Source organism: Pleurodeles waltl, chromosome 2_2 (assembly GCF_031143425.1).
Source record: "Pleurodeles waltl isolate 20211129_DDA chromosome 2_2, aPleWal1.hap1.20221129, whole genome shotgun sequence".
NCBI lineage: Eukaryota > Metazoa > Chordata > Amphibia > Caudata > Salamandridae > Pleurodeles > Pleurodeles waltl.
The window spans coordinates 539333327-539352401 of record NC_090439.1 but is presented as its reverse complement, the minus strand read 5'-3'; the positions used below and the strand labels follow the sequence as shown (position 1 = coordinate 539352401).

The 19075-nt window shown below is 42.0% G+C and overlaps 1 long non-coding RNA gene across 1 annotated transcript in view; it reads right to left on the bottom strand.

Moving 5' to 3' along the window:
* Positions 1-807: 807 nt before the first annotated feature.
* LOC138273547 (uncharacterized) overlaps positions 808-19075 on the bottom strand; it is a 62689-nt gene continuing 44421 nt past the window's right edge. Inside the window, exons 4-5 of the long non-coding RNA XR_011200287.1 lie at positions 9464-9625; positions 808-2174 (exon numbers count right to left, since the gene is read on the bottom strand). This is a non-coding gene — a long non-coding RNA (uncharacterized lncRNA). The remainder of the gene's footprint in view (positions 2175-9463; positions 9626-19075) is intronic.

Sequence of the window (19075 nt, the reverse complement as noted above, 5' to 3'; positions counted from 1 at the left end):
GAAAGAGATTTTCTACCCAAACGGGAGACTGGCAACTGACGTCTAGCTCGAGCCTGAAGTCAAGCAGATTCAAATCTAACTCACTGTAGCCCAGAGTCATCCTTAAAAGCAAACTCAGTGTGAGATCCGAACAACCTTGGAGAGTGGCCAGTTCTCCTGAGCAATTCCGCTCTCAGACTGGATTGTGAGGTAAACACAAAATCTACGTGCTCTTATCAGCTAAGGTCTGGTGTGAAGAAAACAGCTTGGTCCATCTTGGGGAAAAACACAGCTTGGAAAAACACAGACATCTGTAATGTCTCAACTGCAATGTCTAACCCTACGTTAAAGCCAATAGGCAGCTAACCTAAATATCAAATGTAATGTCTAATGTCATGTCAAAGCCAATAGGCAGCTAACCTAAATATCAAATGTAATGGCTAATGCCATGTCAAAGCCAATAGGCAGCTAACCTAAATATCAAATGTAATGTCTAATGTCATGTCAAAGCCAATAGGCGGCTAAACTGAATACAGAATATAATGGCTAACTCCATGTTAAAGCCAATAGGCAGCTAAACTGAATACAAAATGTAATGGCTAATGCCATGTCAAAGCCAATAGGCAGCTGAGCTGAATACAAGATGTAATGGCTAACTCCATGTTGAAGCCAATAGGCAGCTAAACTGAACAAAACATATAGGGGGTTATTCTAACTTTGGAGGAGTGTTAATCCGTCCCAAAAGTGACGGTAAAGTGACGGATATACCACCAGCCGTATTACGAGTTCCATAGGATATAATGGACTCGTAATACGGCTGGTGGTAAATCCGTCACTTTTCCGTCACTTTTGGGACGGATTAACACCTCCTCCAAAGTTAGAATAACCCCCATAATGTGCTACTGGTGAACATTGAGCAACTAATATGCGCAGTGGTGAAATGCAAAGTCATTGGTCAAACACAATTAATAGCATCACAAATAATAGCCGGAATTTTCTTCTTTTCTGGGGCCACTGACAGAGGTGACTTTCAAGAAGTAGGTGGTGGTAGACTTAATGTGCGTTGTGTGGCAGTCACTACATGCAGTGGTGTCTCCATCTGACTCTGAGTCTTCCTGTGCCATTGTCTTCTTCCTCACCTTCACTGTGATTTGACCAGTTGTAGCTGATGTTTCCAAGGTCTCCTCACCATCAACACCTCAACAACATTCAGCAATTTTTTAGGGTTCTCCTCCCACTGGATTGAGTGATTGTTTTTCCATCTGGGTTGTTTGGCATCCAGTACCATAATGTGAACCAGGAGTACCTTGACGAACACTTGCATGGCAAATGGAGCATATTGCAATATTTTCCTCCTGTTTGCTAATCATAAAAAATTCCCAAATTGGGGAGAAGTAATTTCTTACTTGGCTACTGCCAATGCCTGAAGAAGAACTGGAGGTTGGTGGGTGTGTCGATTGCCTCTCTGCAGTGCATACTTCTACTGAGGTAGGGGTTGGTGCAGGTCTCAGCTGGGCCTCACAAATAAGGGAGATGCAGTGCTTCCTTTGCCACATCCCTCTGAGCTAGTTAGATAGTAACACTGGATTCCTCTGCCAGCTTCCACCATGATTGGCTTTTTGTTGTCATCATCCTCATCACCCCCTTCCATAATTCTAAGCCTTTCTGGAACTTTTGTTTTCCCGTGCCTCTCCTGGCATCTCCTGGACTCTGCTGGGGTCTATTCCATGTCACTATCCTGGTCATCATAAGTGGTAATTGGGGAAGATGGTGGGGTAGTACCCTTCCTTTTTCTTGCTGGTAAACTGGCAGACATATATGCTAAAAGAGGAGGCCTTTGCTTGTAAGGAAACTTGACCTCCTGCTCTGCTCCAAATCCTACTATTGCTGGCTGCGGCTGCTGTCTACTTTGCTTTGTTTTCTGAAATTATTGGGTACTACTTTGAGAAAAGGACAAATCAAATTCAGTGTCACTGCTCTTTGGGGTCGCCATGATTGAAGTGGCTGCCTCAATGATAGGCATGGTCTTGGGCATAGGTGGGGGTGGTACTGTTGATGCGGGAATTCTGCTCTCAGGCTCCTGTACTAAGCTGCACAAGTGGAACAGATTGGAGGACTAAAAGCACTGTACAGGGCTTCTCTTTGGCAGTACTCCGGGTGATGTGACATCTCTTTTCTTGTGCACCTAAAAGCAACTGAGCAAGAAAAATATTTAGTGAAACATGGCTTTATTGCAAGTTGAATTAGTACAGACAAATGAAATATAAGTGCAGTTGGTTACTTATATCATAAATATTAATTTAGTCAAACATTGTAAAGTCAAACCACACCACCACACCATAAAAGTACATTTCAAATCAGGCAACACAACATGCAGGTATAGCTCTTCGCTTTATCTCCATCTGTTTTAAAGGAGACACCTGTGGTCGTCAGAGAGCGGTGCATGGGTAAATGGAATAATCCTTAAAAATCTTATGGTGGCAAGGTGGTCCAGGGGGAATGGAATAATCATTAAAAAAATAATTATGCTGCTGATGTGTCTGCAGTGCACCACAGCTAGGGTGTCCAGGAGGAAATGGAATTAATATACACCTAAAGAAAATGAATGCTGTAGCGCAGCTGTGCACCTATGGTGGCTAGCTGGATGGATCAAGACAAAATACAGAATTAAATACATTGAAAGAACAAAAAATAAATACATTTAAAAAATCTAAAACAAAAATTTGAAAATAACATTAAAATAAAAAACATTAAATTGAATTTAAAAAACTTAAAATTAAAAATGAAAACAACAAATAAAGATGAAATACTAAAAAAATGAAATACAAAATTAAAATAACATTTTAAAATAAAAACTTAAAATATACACTTAATTTAAACAAATGATCAATAATTGCCAATATTTGTATGGGAGGGCAAGGACAAAATACCAATGCTGAGGAGATGACAAAGGCAGCGCAAAATGAAAAATGCCAAAAAAGGGATGGAAATAATATAAGCAATGTTCCTCAGAATCATATTCTTTATTATACATATACTACAATGATCCCCAAGCATATCAAAATTAATATCACATCAATCCATGTAAGCCCCTGGCAAAGCCACAGTGGCTGGATGCACAAAATGGCAGCCAGCCACATGATCAAACAATCAAAACAAGGAGCAATGAGACATGGGGAACAAAGAACACATGAAAGCCGATGGCAAAAAGACACTGGCTGGATGCACAAAATGGCCACCGGCCACATAGTCAAACAACAACAAGGAGCAAAGAGGCATGGGGAACAATGTCCAAATGCAAACCCATGGCAAAGGCACACTGGCTGTATGCACAGAATGGCCGCCTGGCACATTGTCAAACAACGAGGAGCAAGGAGGCATGGGGAACAAAGAATACATGAAAGCACCAGCCAAATGGTCAAACAACAACAACAAGGAGGGAGGAGAATAAAAAAAAAATGCAAACCTATGTCAAAGGCACACTGACTTGATGCACAAAATACCGCCAGCTACATGGTCAAACAACAACAAGGAGCAAGGAAGCATGGCAAACAAAGAATATATGGAAGCCTATGACTAAGAGAAACTGACTGGATGCACAAAATGGCCACCAGCCACAGTGTCAAACAATAACAACATGGAGCAAGAAGGCTTGGGGGAACAAAGAACACATGCAAGCATATGGCTGAAAGATGCTGGCTAGATGCACAAAATGGACGCCAGCCACATGGTCAAACAACAACAAAGAGCAAAGGGGGATGGCAGATAAAGAACACATGCAAGCCTATGGCAAAGACTCACTGGCTGCATGCACAAAATGGCACTCAGCTACATTTTCAAACAATAACCACAAGGAGTAAGGAGAACAAGGAACACATGTAAGCCTATGGCAAAGACATACTGGCCGGATGCACAAAATGGCCATCAGCCACATGGTCAAACAACAACTGTGAAAAAGGAAGTAAGGAGAACAAAGAGCACAGACAAGACTACACAAAATTGTCCTTGGCCACATGACATGAAGAACACGAAAATTAACGGAGCTATACAAAGTTCACAACAACACACATCCTCCTGCTGTGCCATCAAATATTACCCCACAACATATAAACTTTTTGCACACAAAAAAAATGGAAACAATAGCCAACATTTTTATTTTAATCCAATGCCATCCCTGCCCTAGATGAAGTTTTAAAAACATATACCACTGAAACATTTATTTCCTGCACTGAAGACTTCTAGTACTGGGCCTACTGGCTAGTGGGCCTTTGGAAAACTAGATCGCATAATAAAATAATATTGCAAATGTTACAAACATGTAGAAAAGGAACTGAGCTCTGCAATAATTTTCCTTTACAAAAGATGAAAAATCAATAAAATGCAAAATAAATAATACATAGGCCCATACTTAAATTTAAGGCCAACTACCACTTTAAAATGTTTAAATCAAAGTTCAGAGAAAAACTGCATCGCCAAAAAAACAACACCCTTATATGATATTTTTTAACCTATTTGCATGATTTCACAAAAACAAGGTCCTTAAATCCAAAGGTATATCCAGGAATCGAAGAGAGTGATCCTTCCACTTTGAAATGCAAGAGGAAAGTGACCAGGAGATGAACAAAGGACTGTGAGGAGCCTGCTAGAGAGGAATAGGAAGTTGGAGTCTCTGGGGCACTTCCTTCCTGTTTGAAAAAAGGCTTCTCACACTAATAAACAACTTGAATGGTCCATTGGAGAAAAACAATCCACTCAAAAACCTCTTTTTTGAATAGATTTAGATGCATCTAAAATAGAAAATCTACTTCAGGATTGTGTGCACTCGTGGCACTGCTTTGGCCGCCGTCATGGTCGGAAGCAGTGTAAGTGAATGTGAAGTCTCAAACGCGAGACTGGTAGCAGCGCAAATGAATGCAAAGTCTTGTGCATGCGGCAGGAAGCAGCACAATAAATGCAAAGTTTTGTGCATGCTCGCTAGCAGAGTATCAGGCTGGTCACGAGCGAGCCTCTAAAAATGAATCTCACGTGTGCAAACAAACTCCGCTCAGCACCGGATGGGAGAATTCGGGAACTCCGCCCTACTCCGCATGCCTCAAAGAGCCCAAATTATGAAAACTCAGCCAGTAGAGCAGAGTTCTGTGCCTGAGCCTTATCTTTGGGTCTAGGGAAACCAGCCTAGATGTCACCATAGTGACACGTGAACCTATACCCCTCAGAGCCTCTACCTCCGTCCAATTGATCTTTGGACTATGTCTGTACTTGTCCATGGCTAGAGGTAAGCCTTCCAGGGCTACAATATCACCCCCATCCACTTCAGACCTCTCCAGAATACACTTCTATCCCCACTCCTATGCTAGCCAATCCATTGGACTATCCACCATTAGGGACTTTTGGGGCATGCTGTATCCCCCTTTTTATGCCCACACTGATGAGAGTCATGGCATATCCCAGCAGCCTTTGCAATGTCCCATTTCTTTCCCTAATATCCCTTACCCTTGAACTGGGATGTGTCTCATGACTTACCCTCCTAAGAAGAATTTTGGGGGCCTTTAGAGAACTCCTTCCTGTTATCTTTGTTGTTGCTCACATCTTTCCTCTGCTGTGAAGTTCGAGCACCCCTTTTCTGGTCACTCCTACCACAGGCCTCCCTGGATACCCTGGTTCTTCCCTATTTGTCAGTTACCTTCCTCAGCTCTCTGGGAGAAAACTATTTAGAATCCGCCAAATGCTGATGCAATTTCTTTGTGTTATAAATAGATAGAATGTGCTCTTTCACAAACAAATTATGAAGCCCATCATAAGTATCAGCCTTTTCTTCAGATATTAGTGCTTGGACTGAGGAGTTTACAAAGTCCACCCATATCTAGTTTTGACTTTATAGGTGCCCTTAAACCTCAAACTGTCTTCTTCTGTGGTGAGTTCAAATCCTTCTATGAACGTTTCATTCATGTGCTTGTAGGACTCAGCCCCATCCTCATTAAGGGTCACAAGTTGATCTCTGCCCTTGAGAACAACTCCCACAATAGAGAGCTCAAGTGCTAGTGATCTATCATTCTCCTTTTGTAGGCTGTCTCAAAGGCTGCAACCCATTTGTCAATATCACCACCATCACTAAACATTGGGGCAATCCCTTTGGGTATCGTAGGGTCAAAATGTTCCTCTTTTCCGTATTTATATAGCTGCACCCCTTATTGTTGCCCATCTTGATCCTTCTTCTGTCTGGGGCTAACCTCCTTTCCTCAAGTTGAATCTTCTTCTCCTTTAGTGAGAGGAGGTCAAACTTTTCCTCAAGGGTAACTACCTCCTTACCAGTAGGTGGGTTACTATAGTGACTTCTGTCACTTCCTGCTGGTGAAGGGGTTTTGGGAAAGGGTGGAGAGTTTTGGTCTTCACCTTCTTCCCCATCATCTTCTACTTGGGCAAAGGCAATATTGTCATCCTTTTCAGAATCCTATTCTGAGGAATGGCCTTCCCCCTCTAGCTGTTCCTTCTCATATGAGCTGAGGGCTTTCTCAAGCTCTTCCTTTTTGGCTGTGTTTGGAAAGCCAATGACCCTACTTTTGCACAGGGCTCTCAGCTAGCTGATCTTCAGAACAGGGATGATGGACAGGTTGAGGTGCTTGTCAGGCTCCATTGTGCAGTAGTAACCTTTTATCTGAAAGGTGGGTCCTTTTTTCTTGTATAAAGTCACTTATGGCCAAGTGGTACTGCGAAACACTATTTCAGAATCCTACAGCTGTAACACCAGTATAGGAAAGTGGGGTATTATGTAATGAGGCAGGATAGGCATAACTGTGCACTACCTTCACATTACCCCCAATAGGTCCTTTGGATCCACACTAATAAATGCCTAGCTCAGTCCTGGTAGTGTGGCACAGAGCAATAAGGCCTTACAAGAGGAACCTATGCTAAGCATTTCAGAGTACCAACACAAATGATACATAATTGACGTGACTCAAAAGAAAAAGGACACCGACTTATACAAATAAAGAAGATTTTAATATAAATTTAGACACCCTGGGCCCAAGTGAAGGAAGAGAAGGGGTGAGTGCCACAGCACTCCCCCGCATGACTGGCCCTCGCTGTGCCCATGTCTGGGGGTATAGGAGGCCAGATCCCCAGCACACATCTGCCGCGGGAAATCCAGAAAGTTGCTGCTGGTTCCCACAGCAGCACACAAGTATGCTGGCTGCTCTGGGAGCCGGTGGTGACAGCTGGGTATGGGCTCCCCGAGCTATCCCTGAACAAGGAAAGCGGCTCATGGGGTGCCTGGGTGTGACCGGGCAACATGAGAAACAGGAACGCGGTGCGAGGTCACTGGTTAAAAAAAATGAAAGAGAAAAAGTTGGAGAAATGCTCATTAAATATGCACAGTGCTGCAGAGGAGCGCTCCATAATGCCCTGTGTGGCGTGACCACATTTCTACAAGGAAATAACTTGTTTCTAGCGTGTGGTGGTCCCAGGAGAACAGGGTCACCACCAAATGGTCACAGAAGTGCAAGGAAAGCTGCAAGAACAGCACAGCGTCTCTCCAAAAGAATTACCATGGTCTCCACCCCATGTTGGATGGGACTCTGAAAGATACCCCTCAAGGGTTTCCAAGGATTTTTAAGCACTCCCCAGACTGGAGCATGTGTTCTGCAACTGTGAGTGCTGCACTCTTGAGGGATGAATTCTATGATTGCACTATCTGTGGCCTGAAGTTGGTCAACATAACTTTTCATGTTGCGTAAACACATTCTAATAATGAAATGTTGTAATTACACATGAGTTGTGATTATAAAATGTGATGCCCTTAGAGACTATGGGCCAAATTTAAGAAAAGTGGTGCTACATTACATGTAGAGCCACTTTCTCACAGCGTCTTGTGCCCTACTACCACCTACGTATTTAAAATGTGGCACACCATGGCACAGGGTAGGGGGCAATAGTGTTAGAATTTTTGACATTATTGATGTAATGTTCAGGGTTAGTGACAAAATGTTGGTGCTAACCCTTAACAATACATTGGGGCTTATTGAAAACAAGGGCATGCCCCCCTTTTATGCCTGCTCTGAGCAGGCATTAAAAAAATATTTTAGATTTCTTTGCACCAATTTTTTACCCCCCCTAAAAGGGAAACACCCTGTTTCATACGTTATGCGTGGCACAGGCACAATGTGGCACAAGGGGTTACAAAGTGGTGCAATGCATGCATTATGCCACTTTGTAAAAATGGCTTGGCGATTTCTGCATCATTGAGCCACATTAGCATCAGAAAACGATGCTAATGTGGCAAAAGAAGGTGCTAGGGGCTCTTAAATACGCCACTCTGTTTAAATAGCAGTATTTTATGCTAAAGGTCATTAAAAGTGTATGCTGCAAAACCTTCAAGGGGTGAACAGATATAATTGCACATGCTGTGATTATAAGTGGGATTGCCTTCAGGGGCTATGTTTAAAGTGTAACACCCTCTAGGTGTTAAATTCTAGAATTGCCTAGTGTTGTAATAATAAATGTAATGCATATCAGGGGCTATGTTTTACTTGCATCATTCTTGCTAAAAAGATATGCTGAGTACACAAATCACCCAGACATGCACCAACATTTTCTCTTGCAAATCCTTTAATGAAATAATGATGCTGACAACCACACATTTAAGAGTATACCTGTTTCATTGACACTATTAGGTGTCCTCATGCAGGTATATTCACTTATTGCATTTGACTACAAGGGAATGGCTGTGACACGTGATTTGTTGATCTAGATCTCCCTTTGGGAGGTGTAAAAGTGATAATGCAATGTGATCAAGAAGTATACCCATCTTATTATGTATATTAGTAAATTGCTGCATAGTGTTGAGTAGTGTTGTGTAATAAATGTACATTTTCTTTTTTCAACAGAAAAAGCACAGACTGGACAATCACTTATTAAGTGGTACTATTGTTTATCTGTGAACTGGGAGTAATAGCTCACACCACCTCCCTTGACTAGGCCTTGGACTGCTCCGCTTTGCTACCCTGAGAGTGTCAAGTGCTTCAATAGGAGTTTGGTTCTCAATGGAGCCTAAATGTGGACCGATTAATTGTGCAGGCCAAAAAATAATTATCCATTTTCATACAAATAGAAAAATGTTGAACAACTGCATGAGGAACTCATAGTGTTTTTTTATATCCAAAGAAATCCTTTTTATATTAGTGATAGACTGGGATAAATAGTACTGTTTGCCGATTGACTACCTTAACACCATCTCCTAAGGTTTGTAAAGAAAGTATTGACTGGCTCAAAAGGTAGAAGAACTAGTCTGCCAGAATTTTTCTGAACCTACACGAATGTGACTGCATTGAACCCGCACTGACAACATTTAAAAACACATAGATTCAGGTTAAGGTCCTCTGCAATGTCCATTATGCCTATTATAGGAAGGTCCAAACCATTATACTCTCTAGGTCTGCACTACTCACTAAACAGATATCGTTACTCAAAGACTGCATTTTTTCCTTACCCAGTAATCTTTTAAATGACTTGCACCTTGAGGGAGAACTTTGGGAGCAGGCAATGCTTTGTGGCAGTGGTTGCAGGTGGTGGACAACATTGCTCATTTTTGAAGAGTGACCCTTGTTCTTCATCAACAGAGGTTGTTGATTCGGCTCAAGAGGGAGAAAGACTGAAAAGGAGAAAGAAAGGAAAATAATGACAAAGATAGCAAACTTGGATGAAAACAACCTGAAAGAGTGAAATCAAAATACAGGAAGTGTGAAAGAAGGAGCTGGAATCAAGACTAGGCAGAACTTTGTATTCAACAGCCATGGCATTCAGCAACACTACCAACAGGTTCTTGCAAAAAAACCTATAGTGTAGGCCCCCTCAATAAGTGTTTTAAAGACATTTTAGCACTGCTCGAGCCCCAGACTATGAAACTAACACAAGAGTCGGATCAAAAACTATGTGTTGTTCGGAAATGAGCTGCATACTAAACATTTCAAATGTATCCACAAATGAATTTGCACACGACAAAGGGGTCGAAGTGAAGAACTTCATCAAGGTCCAACCTCAAGGACAAATGTGTTTTGACTGTCTAATACAAACAGAAATAAATTAACATTTGAATAATTAGCCTTTTTACTGGGTCTATCTCACTCAGCACTGCAGTTTGTGACCAGATACAGGTGAAATGAACAATAAAACAGCAATATGCTAATTTGTCATATGACCTTTTCGTCAACATTCACCATCGAAGTAATATCATGGTATTGTGTATTTTCATGGCTCTACTGCCTTTCGAAGGCTAACTCTGAACACGGAAGGGCAGTTTTAAAAGAGGAGATTTAGACTGGAATAGTAAAACACCACCATGTCACTGAGATTATTTTGTTCTGATTGTAGACATCACATACATTAAAAAGGCCAGAGGTTGCTCTTTTCTTGAATTATGTATTTATTATTCATGAGGATGTCTATTTGTCACAAACATATCTTTACATGACTTAGCATTATGGACTTGTTAGCTATCATAGTAATAGTGTGCCATATTTTGATTTTGCTTCCATTTACCTACAATTATGAGCACGGACAGGTTATTTCAACGACACCTTATCTACTTATTCATCTACCCACACAGGACCGGGCTCAAAGAATCTCAACCCCTACTCCCATCACCAGCCCCCTCATCACATCACATCACCCACTCCCACTTGTTCCCCCTCCACCAGCATTCAAAGGAGTAACATTCAGGGCTTCAAGTGGGCTGGCTCCCTTTGGGCCTCAGACCCGTCAGTTATTAAAAATGGACATTGAAATAGGTCCCTATTGTGCTCTATATTCATGTCCTTAACGTTAGTGCCCAAAAACTGATCGATTTCTTAAAAAAGACTGTAAATACTCTTACAGTGCCAGTGTTGGAGCAGATATGCTAAGATGAGAAATTTCTAATGATTTGCGTATAAATACTAATGAGGAAACTCGATAAAGAAACTAATATTTGAAATAACGTGTATGAGCAAAATGTGCCCACGGGGAGAGGTCACCATGTGTGTTAACAAGATGCTAAATAATGAAAATATGAATTTAAAAATATGTTAATATGTCATATTTGGATGTATAACCTATGTTTTATGTTAATTCATACTCTTAACCATAATGAAGGCCTATTTTTCGCTGGGCCTTGGAACTGGAGAAAAGGACCTTCAACTGTACAGAGTTCAGAAGGCTCTGCTAGAAAATTCTGCAAATGTACCAGTAGACAAGAGATGATGAGGACAAATTGATACAATTAAGTGTAGTGTAGGCTAAACGTACTTTCCCGGGACTTGAACAATGGAAGCACTGACTAAAAGACTGTGAGCAACAATTTTGTTACCTGATCAAACTAAATGAACTCAAATCCTGAATAGGCATGTACATGTGGTAAACAAAAACTATAGGTTAGAGTCATAAATTCTGATAAGGTTGACCAATTAGCAATTAGTGGGATGTACTGCGGGACCCTAACAAAAAGTCATAACAAGGGGAGAGATTTTTAGAGTGGCGAGGCAAAAGTTGATGACGTCAGGAGACGCTGTCCGAAGTGCTGATAATTTGGCTTACCCTCTGTGAGCCTGATACTTTGATGATGACTCATGATCTGGAGACGAAGACTGACTCGTTGCTGATCCATCTTTGATAGGTAGCTATAACAATGTGACTGACTAATGCAAGCTTTTTCTTTTAGGTACCAACTGTGCTGTTTTAATTATTTTTCTCTCATAGATAGATTTTTCCAAATTAATGTTTTTGTCTAAATTGTTTTCGCATGAAGACTCACATGCTGATGCTAATCTGGGTTAGGTAGGATGACAAGGGTGACTTTGAAGGTGACAATTGACTGACAAAATTGCATTGCTGAATTACTCCATTAATGTTGAAATCTTGCTGACTTATGTTGTACTTGATTGCTCGAGATTCTTTTGATGACCATTGCCTTGTGATGATTAATAAAGCTTGGTTAACAATAAAGTTGAATATAGATTTTGATTAGAATTGTAACTAATAGAGAATAAAAGCAATTAACAACAAGTTGAGAATAATGGTGTTTCTTACAGTGATGTTAATGGTTCATTGGTCTACCACTTAACTAGGATACTCCATGCGATCCAAAAGGTTCATTGACCTATACGCGTCCCCTTGTAAGTTTACTTACTAAGGACCAGGCGCGCTATCAGTTTTTGGTAGCAGTTTGATGGTTAGTTCCTTGGGGAACTAGTTAAGTGGTGACTAGTTGTTATGGTACTAGTTTAAGTTAGGTTCAGTTGTTTGTATTTCATGAGGTTTGAATTTTGTTTTTCTGAAATGGCAATGGTAGCAAAGATGATGTCCCCTTAAACCTAGAAATTACTTTTGCAGATCCTGGATCCCGTTGGTAATGTTGGGTATGTTCTTGGTGTATTTTTGAGATAGTATGAGAGTAGTAGGTTGCGCTTGCACAGGCTTAAGCAAATCGCAGGTGAATTGTGATGTATGTGAGGTAAAAGTAGGGAGTCTGCATACTCCAGTTCAGGGTTAGTAGGAGTGTGCGTACTCCACAGTGTGAGAGTAGGGAAGTCGTCGAACTTCATATGTGTGTGGCGCTTTGTGCTCAAAGATTATCCATGTGGTTGTTGGTGATGTACGGACCCTGCGTGGTCTAAGACTCCAGAGTATATTGACAAGTGTAGGAGACACTTGGTCATATGTTGTAATCTGTCTGGTTTAGTAGGTTGATTGGGCATGGTCAACAAGTCAGAGTGAGTGGTAGTTGAGTAAGAGAAACTTCGACTCAGATTTGGAGAGTCCTATGTGCACCAGGACAGACCCATTGATCAGTTGAGAGTGAAATTCGCAGGTCGAATTTTGCTTGTGAATGTGGGGGACTGAGAAAGAGGAATAGCTAAAGAGCCATAAAGATCTATTAGTGAAAATCGGTAAGGTCCCTGAAGCGATTGTGTCCCTCCCTGTAGTAAACCAGCAGGTTTGTTTTAGTTATTGTTTGGTAAAGGTGCTCGCAATAAAATAGCATTAGTTGAATGAATCGATTTGAGGAAGACAAGCCGCAAGACTTTGTCAGCCGCTGTGTGTCAGTGTGACGTTAGAGTGTGCCGCGCTGGGATAGGTTGGTTGGTAAGAAGAGTCGTAACCGGATTGGCAGCTGTCCATGAGAGGCAATTGGTCAAGTAAACGGGTGAAGGGAATCTCGGGAGTAAAAGTCATTTCATTTATTGAATTAATAGTACATAAAAACAGGCAAAATGAAGTTTTTCAAGGCATTTAAGAGTGCGATGAGGGGTTATTCTTACATGAAGGCATCAGTAGGAGAGCCGACCCCCCGGAGGATTCTCTGGTGTATCTTGTAATGGCAGACAAAGGTGTAGCTCCGTGTCTTTGGTTAAAGCAATGGAGTAAATTGACAAAGAATCAAGGGACTTTAGCTTTTCTGGAACAGAGAACGTTTAATTTGAGAATTTTGGATCAGTTGCGATTATCATTATATGATATGAAGCCATTACTGAGACCAGCACAGTTTGAGGCTTTAGCAGTCTGGGAGCTAGTGGCCAGACAGCAGCAAGAGCTGAAATTCAATAGAAGGATGAAGAAAGTAGAATAGTCACTAGCGGAAGCTAGATGGGATTGGGAGAAAAAGTGATGGAGGATGGCGACAATACAAGAGATTAAAATGTTCCCAGCAATTACAGAGAGGGATAAGTCTGAAAAGGGGGATAGTGCCAAGGAAGAAGAGAGTGAGGGAAAGAAGAAAAGGAAAAAGTCTAATGTACACAATGATGACTCTGGTGTTGAGGATCTCATTATGCAGTTGTTAAGAGACAGACCTCCACTTATGACAACCTATGCAGGGGGTCCGGGAACTAATGCTACCACCCCTCCTGCTACTCCTGGAACATCCCAGGGAGTTGTGGGAGCTGTACAAGCAGAAGGAGGACAGTTACCAGGGGTAGTACAGAGTACACCTGTTGCAGGAACTATTACTGTAGCTCAGGTGCAAATGCATCCACCTTCAGTACAGAGAATGTATCCAGATGTACCAGTTCTTGAGACTGTTTCAAACATTATGGTGCCAAGGGAGCAGGTGCTTCCGAAGCCAATGTTGATTCAGACAGACCTGACACCAATGTTGCTACCCCCAGCACAGGTGCAGGGTGTGTCGAAGTTTACCCCCTTGACAGGAACCTCGACTGATTTCACACTAGTTATGAATCTAGCAATGGGAGTACCACTCGCACAAGGTGCAGGTGCTAGGGCAGCTCCAGATGCAATATCGCTGCCAATTACTGTTGGTCCAGCAGTACCTTTATATGCACAGAAGAAAACGGAGACAGGAGAGCAGAATGACATGTCACAGAGTCTTGTGAGAAGGGGAGCGGGAGATTCAACACAATTGACATCGTCCATTGGAGAGGTTTTTAATGAACCTAGACCTTCTATGGGTTTTAGTCCTCTTGTGGCATTGCTAGATGAGGTAAATGTCTCCAATGCAAGTCAGAGCCTGAGACTTCTGACACTGCAAGGTTCGGGTAAAGTGGCATGGCAGCTGCCAGTCCCGAATGCAAGTAATATTTCATTGCAAGGGTTAACAGCTCAACAGTTGAATAATTGGCTGGATAGTCTAAATACTCCTCAGAGTGCATCAAAAGGGGAATTAAATATTGAGGCAAATGAGATAGTTGAGGGAACAATGGGACTGAATAGGTTAGAATCCTATACTGAAGAAGAGCTGAGGTATTTATGCCCAAGAATTACAAAAGAGGTGGGGAAAATACAACAGAGGTTAGCGGAATTGGCAGAAAAACATGACATTGATCTTAAAACGACAAAGCATTTAAGACAAAGTTACAGGTTAGATTTTGAGGCAAAGGATTTCAAACACATGAGATCAGCTGGAATGAAGGCACACTTAAAGGATTTACTGCAGAGTGCACAGATTTGGGGAGCGTTAGAGAAGTGGTTTGTTAAGCTCTCTAAATGTTTGTGTGAAGACCTGAACACACTACTGGAGATAGTTGTTCCAGCTGACTTATGGGTCGAGTGTAAGAGGGCAGTAGACTGGCCAACGAGTGAACCCGAGAGAGACAAGGTCACAGGTTCACCATCACCCAAGTTAATGAAGAATTATTATAAGGTAATTGAGTTCCTGAAGACTAGGATTTCTCCTAACAACATTGATTGGCAGTGGATTGATAGAATGGTCCAGGAGTCTAAAGTGTCAATACATACTTACTATGAGAGGTTACTGAAGGCTTTTAAGGAGTACAGTGGTAAAGAAGCAGTTGAACCAAAATATATGTTGCATTTTGTGTTCAGGTTTGTTGAAGGGTTGAGACCAGAAGTAGGGCAGATGATTAAGAATCATTTGATTTGCTGGCAGGCAAAACCGATTGATGAGGTGTTGCAGTATGCTAAGTATTGTAGTGATGAGATTGAATTTAAACAAAAGAAATTGAAAGAAAAAGCAATGGTGATGCAGATTAAGGCAGCCCAATCAGGAGTACAAGGAGCTTTAGTGCCACCGATGCCGCCGCAACAGAGGGCTGTCATGTTTCAACCTCAAGTGAGGGGTGGAGAGCGCGGAAAGGATATGATGCGTGGTCCGGATTTAGGCACTGTGGGTGTTCAGAATGACATGCAGGGAATGAAAAAGATGTTGCCATGCCATCTGTGCGGAAACGTGGGACACTGGAAGCGGGAGTGCCCATTGATGGTGCAGGAAGGAGTGGTTCATTAAGGTGATGTCAGTGCAGTTCAAACTGAAAGGATCCTGAAAATGAGGGGCACAGTTCCGAATGCTCAGAATCGAGGACAGAATTTCTTGCCTGTACAACAGTTGCAGGTGCCTCAAGCACAATTTACTCCTTTATCACCAGTACAGCAGCAGGTTTCTATGGTACCTAGACAGCAAATGCACATACCCCAAGCACCGATGGAACAGCAACAGGTTATGCTTACTCAACAGGTCACAGGGCAAAGACAGGACAATAGTAACAATACAGTACAGCAATTCCCATTTCACAGTGAGGATGAAATAAACGATGGATGGATGAGTGACAGTTCAGATGAGGGAGCCTGTATTCTTGCTGCATCCCTAGAGGTAGATCAGAGAGGGCCTTTTGTGAAAGGAAAAGTAATGGGTCACAAGGTCTCATTCTTAGTTGATACTGGAGCTACGCACTCCACAGTGAGGAGTGTGGAAGTACCAAATTTACCTCTTTGCGGCAGGACAGTTCATGTTGTAGGAGTGGAAAATAGACAATTTACGAACCCCATCACAGAACCAGTGCAAGTTGATATTGGAAATTATTTGGGACCGCATAGATTTGTGGTGTGTGATTCAAGTCCCTTGTCCTTGCTAGGTAGAGATTTATTGTGCACGACCAAATGTTCTATAAATTGTACGGATGCAGGGATAGAAGTCCAAACAAATAGTGATGATGAGGAGGCACAGGTGTCAGCTATGGTATTCAATTATGCTTATGAAGAATACCCATTGATTGAATTTCTCCCGATGTTCACTAGTGTAGTTGCAGTATTGTCTGAAATCTGTTAAATATTTGGGACATCAGATTGAAAAAGGATTGAGAAGAATTTCCAGAGAAAGGATAACAATGGTTTTGCAGAGAAGTCCCTCGACTTCCCAGAAGGATGTACGCATGTTTCTGGGGATGGTAGGGTACTGTAGACAGTGGAGCCCAAATTTTGCTGAGATAGCCAAACCCCTACAGCAGTTAACTCACAAAGGGGTCACAGATCCCATTATTTTAGATGAGGACCAGATGAGGGCATTCACTGAATTGAGAGAGAGTTTGTGCAGAGCTCCAGTGTTGGGAATTCCTGATTACACAAAGCCTTTCACATTGTTTTGTCATGAACGTGATGCTTGTTCTTTGTCTGTTTTGACACAGGTCCGTGGAGGTGATTATCGCCCAGTAGCTTATTTTTCAGCTACCTTGGACATGGTTGCAGCAGCTTTACCAGGTTGTCTGCTAGCAGTAGCCGCAGTTAGTCAAAGTCTTTCCCAATGTGAAGGGGTGGTCATGGGATACCCAGTGACGGTAATGTTACCACATTCTGTTGAGATTTTACTGACAAGGACGACAACACAACATTTACCGGGGTCCAGAATGACAAGGTGTGAGAGGAGCATCTTGGGAGCGCCAAATGTAACTCTGAAAAGATGTACAGTGTTGAATCCAGCAACATTATTGCCAATTGATAAGGTTGAGGTTGAAAAGGAGGAGGATATGGAGCATGATTGTCTTGAAGTGACCGAACTATGTACAAAGCCGAGGCCTGACATTAGAGATACTCGGATAGAAGAAAATGATAAAATTGTCTTTGTCCATGGTTCACATCTCAGAGATGGGACAGGAACCTTGAGAGCAGGATATGCTGTATGTACAATTACAGGAACTTTAGAAGCATCATGGCTTCCAGGAGTATATTCTGCGCAAGTAGCAGAACTGGTGGCTCTTACTAGAGCTTGTTATATTTCTACCAGGTTGCAAGTGACAATATACACTGATAGTCAATACGGATTTAGAATTGTTCATGATTTTGGTAAATTGTGGTCGCAGCGAGGTTTTATGACCTCCAGTGGGACACCAATAAGAAATGGCAACCGGATAAAAGAATTACTGTATGCAATTCAGTTACCTGAAGAAATTGTTGTAGTAAAATACAGTGCACATCAAAAGACGCAAGATTATATTTCCCTGGGAAATGAGTATGCAGACCAAGTTGCAAGGTTTTGCGCCTTGAACTGTATATCATTCAAAGATAAGTGGGAATTGATGCCAGAAGAAGAGACAAATTGTGGACGTTTTGCATTGAAAATAATTGACACTTTAGAAGAGTTGAAAACATTACAAGAAAATGCAGACAAGGAAGAGAAAAAGCTGTGGTCGAAGTTGAAGTGTGTATAGAGACCCAATGAAATTTAGGTATCTAAGGAGGGTCAGATGGTATTGCCGAATAGTCTGTTGACTCAGATGGCTCGGTATTACCATGGTGAGGTACACATTGGAAGAGATGCCATGGTTAGGTTGTTTAAGGTTGATTGGTTCAATCCAAAGTTCAGGCAGCAGCTGAGGCCGTAAGTCACAGATGTGTGATCTGTCAGCAGTTAAATGTGGGAAAAGGGACAGTTGTGAATTTAAGCCACATTGGAAGAGCTGGTGGACCATTCAGCAGAATGCAATTGGATTTCATTGAGATGCCTGCATGTGGTGGATTGAAGTACGTGTTGGTGATTGTGTGCGTGTTTAGCCATTGGATTGAAGCATATCCCACACATAGAAATGATAGCCTCACAGTTGCTAAGCTGTTGCTTAGATAGTTAATACCACGGTTCGGATTCCTGATCCCTTTAGAATCAGATAGGGGAACACACTTCAATAACAAAGTTTTTAAGATCTTATTTGCAGCATTGAACATTGAACAGAAGCTTCACTCCAGCTATCGCCCAGAAGCATCAGGACTTGTAGAGCAGATGAATGGTACCTTGAAATCAAGAATTTCCAAAATGTGTGCTGCCACAAATCTGAAATGGCCAGATGCATTGCCTTTGGTGTTAATGTCAATGCGAAATATACCTGACAGGAAAACAGGACTGTCCTCACACGAGATTCTCATGGGTAGAGCAATGAGGTTACCAGCAATACCAGCCAATGCTCTTGTCAATATTACAGATGATATGGTATTGGACTACTGCAAAGGTCTAGCTGACGTAGTGCGATCTTTCTCTCAGCAGGTACAAGCCGTTATCCTTCCACCTATTGATGACCCAGGTCACAACTGAGAGCCGGAGACTGGGTCGTGATCAAAAAGCATGTGCAAAAGACTTGCCTAGAGCTACATTAGAGAGGTCCAAACCCAGTGGTGTTGACAGCTGCAACAGCTGTGAAATGCACAGGTTTGTCTAACTGGATACATGCGAGTCATACCAAGAGAGTGGTGAGTCCTCAGGACCATGAAGAAGTGTTGTTGAGAGCACCAACAGCAGCAAAGCAAATAGTTCTTCCTGAACCAGAACCAGAGCAGGTCGAGCCTGAAGTAGATCCAGAACTGGCGGAAGATGGATCGATTACCCCAGTGA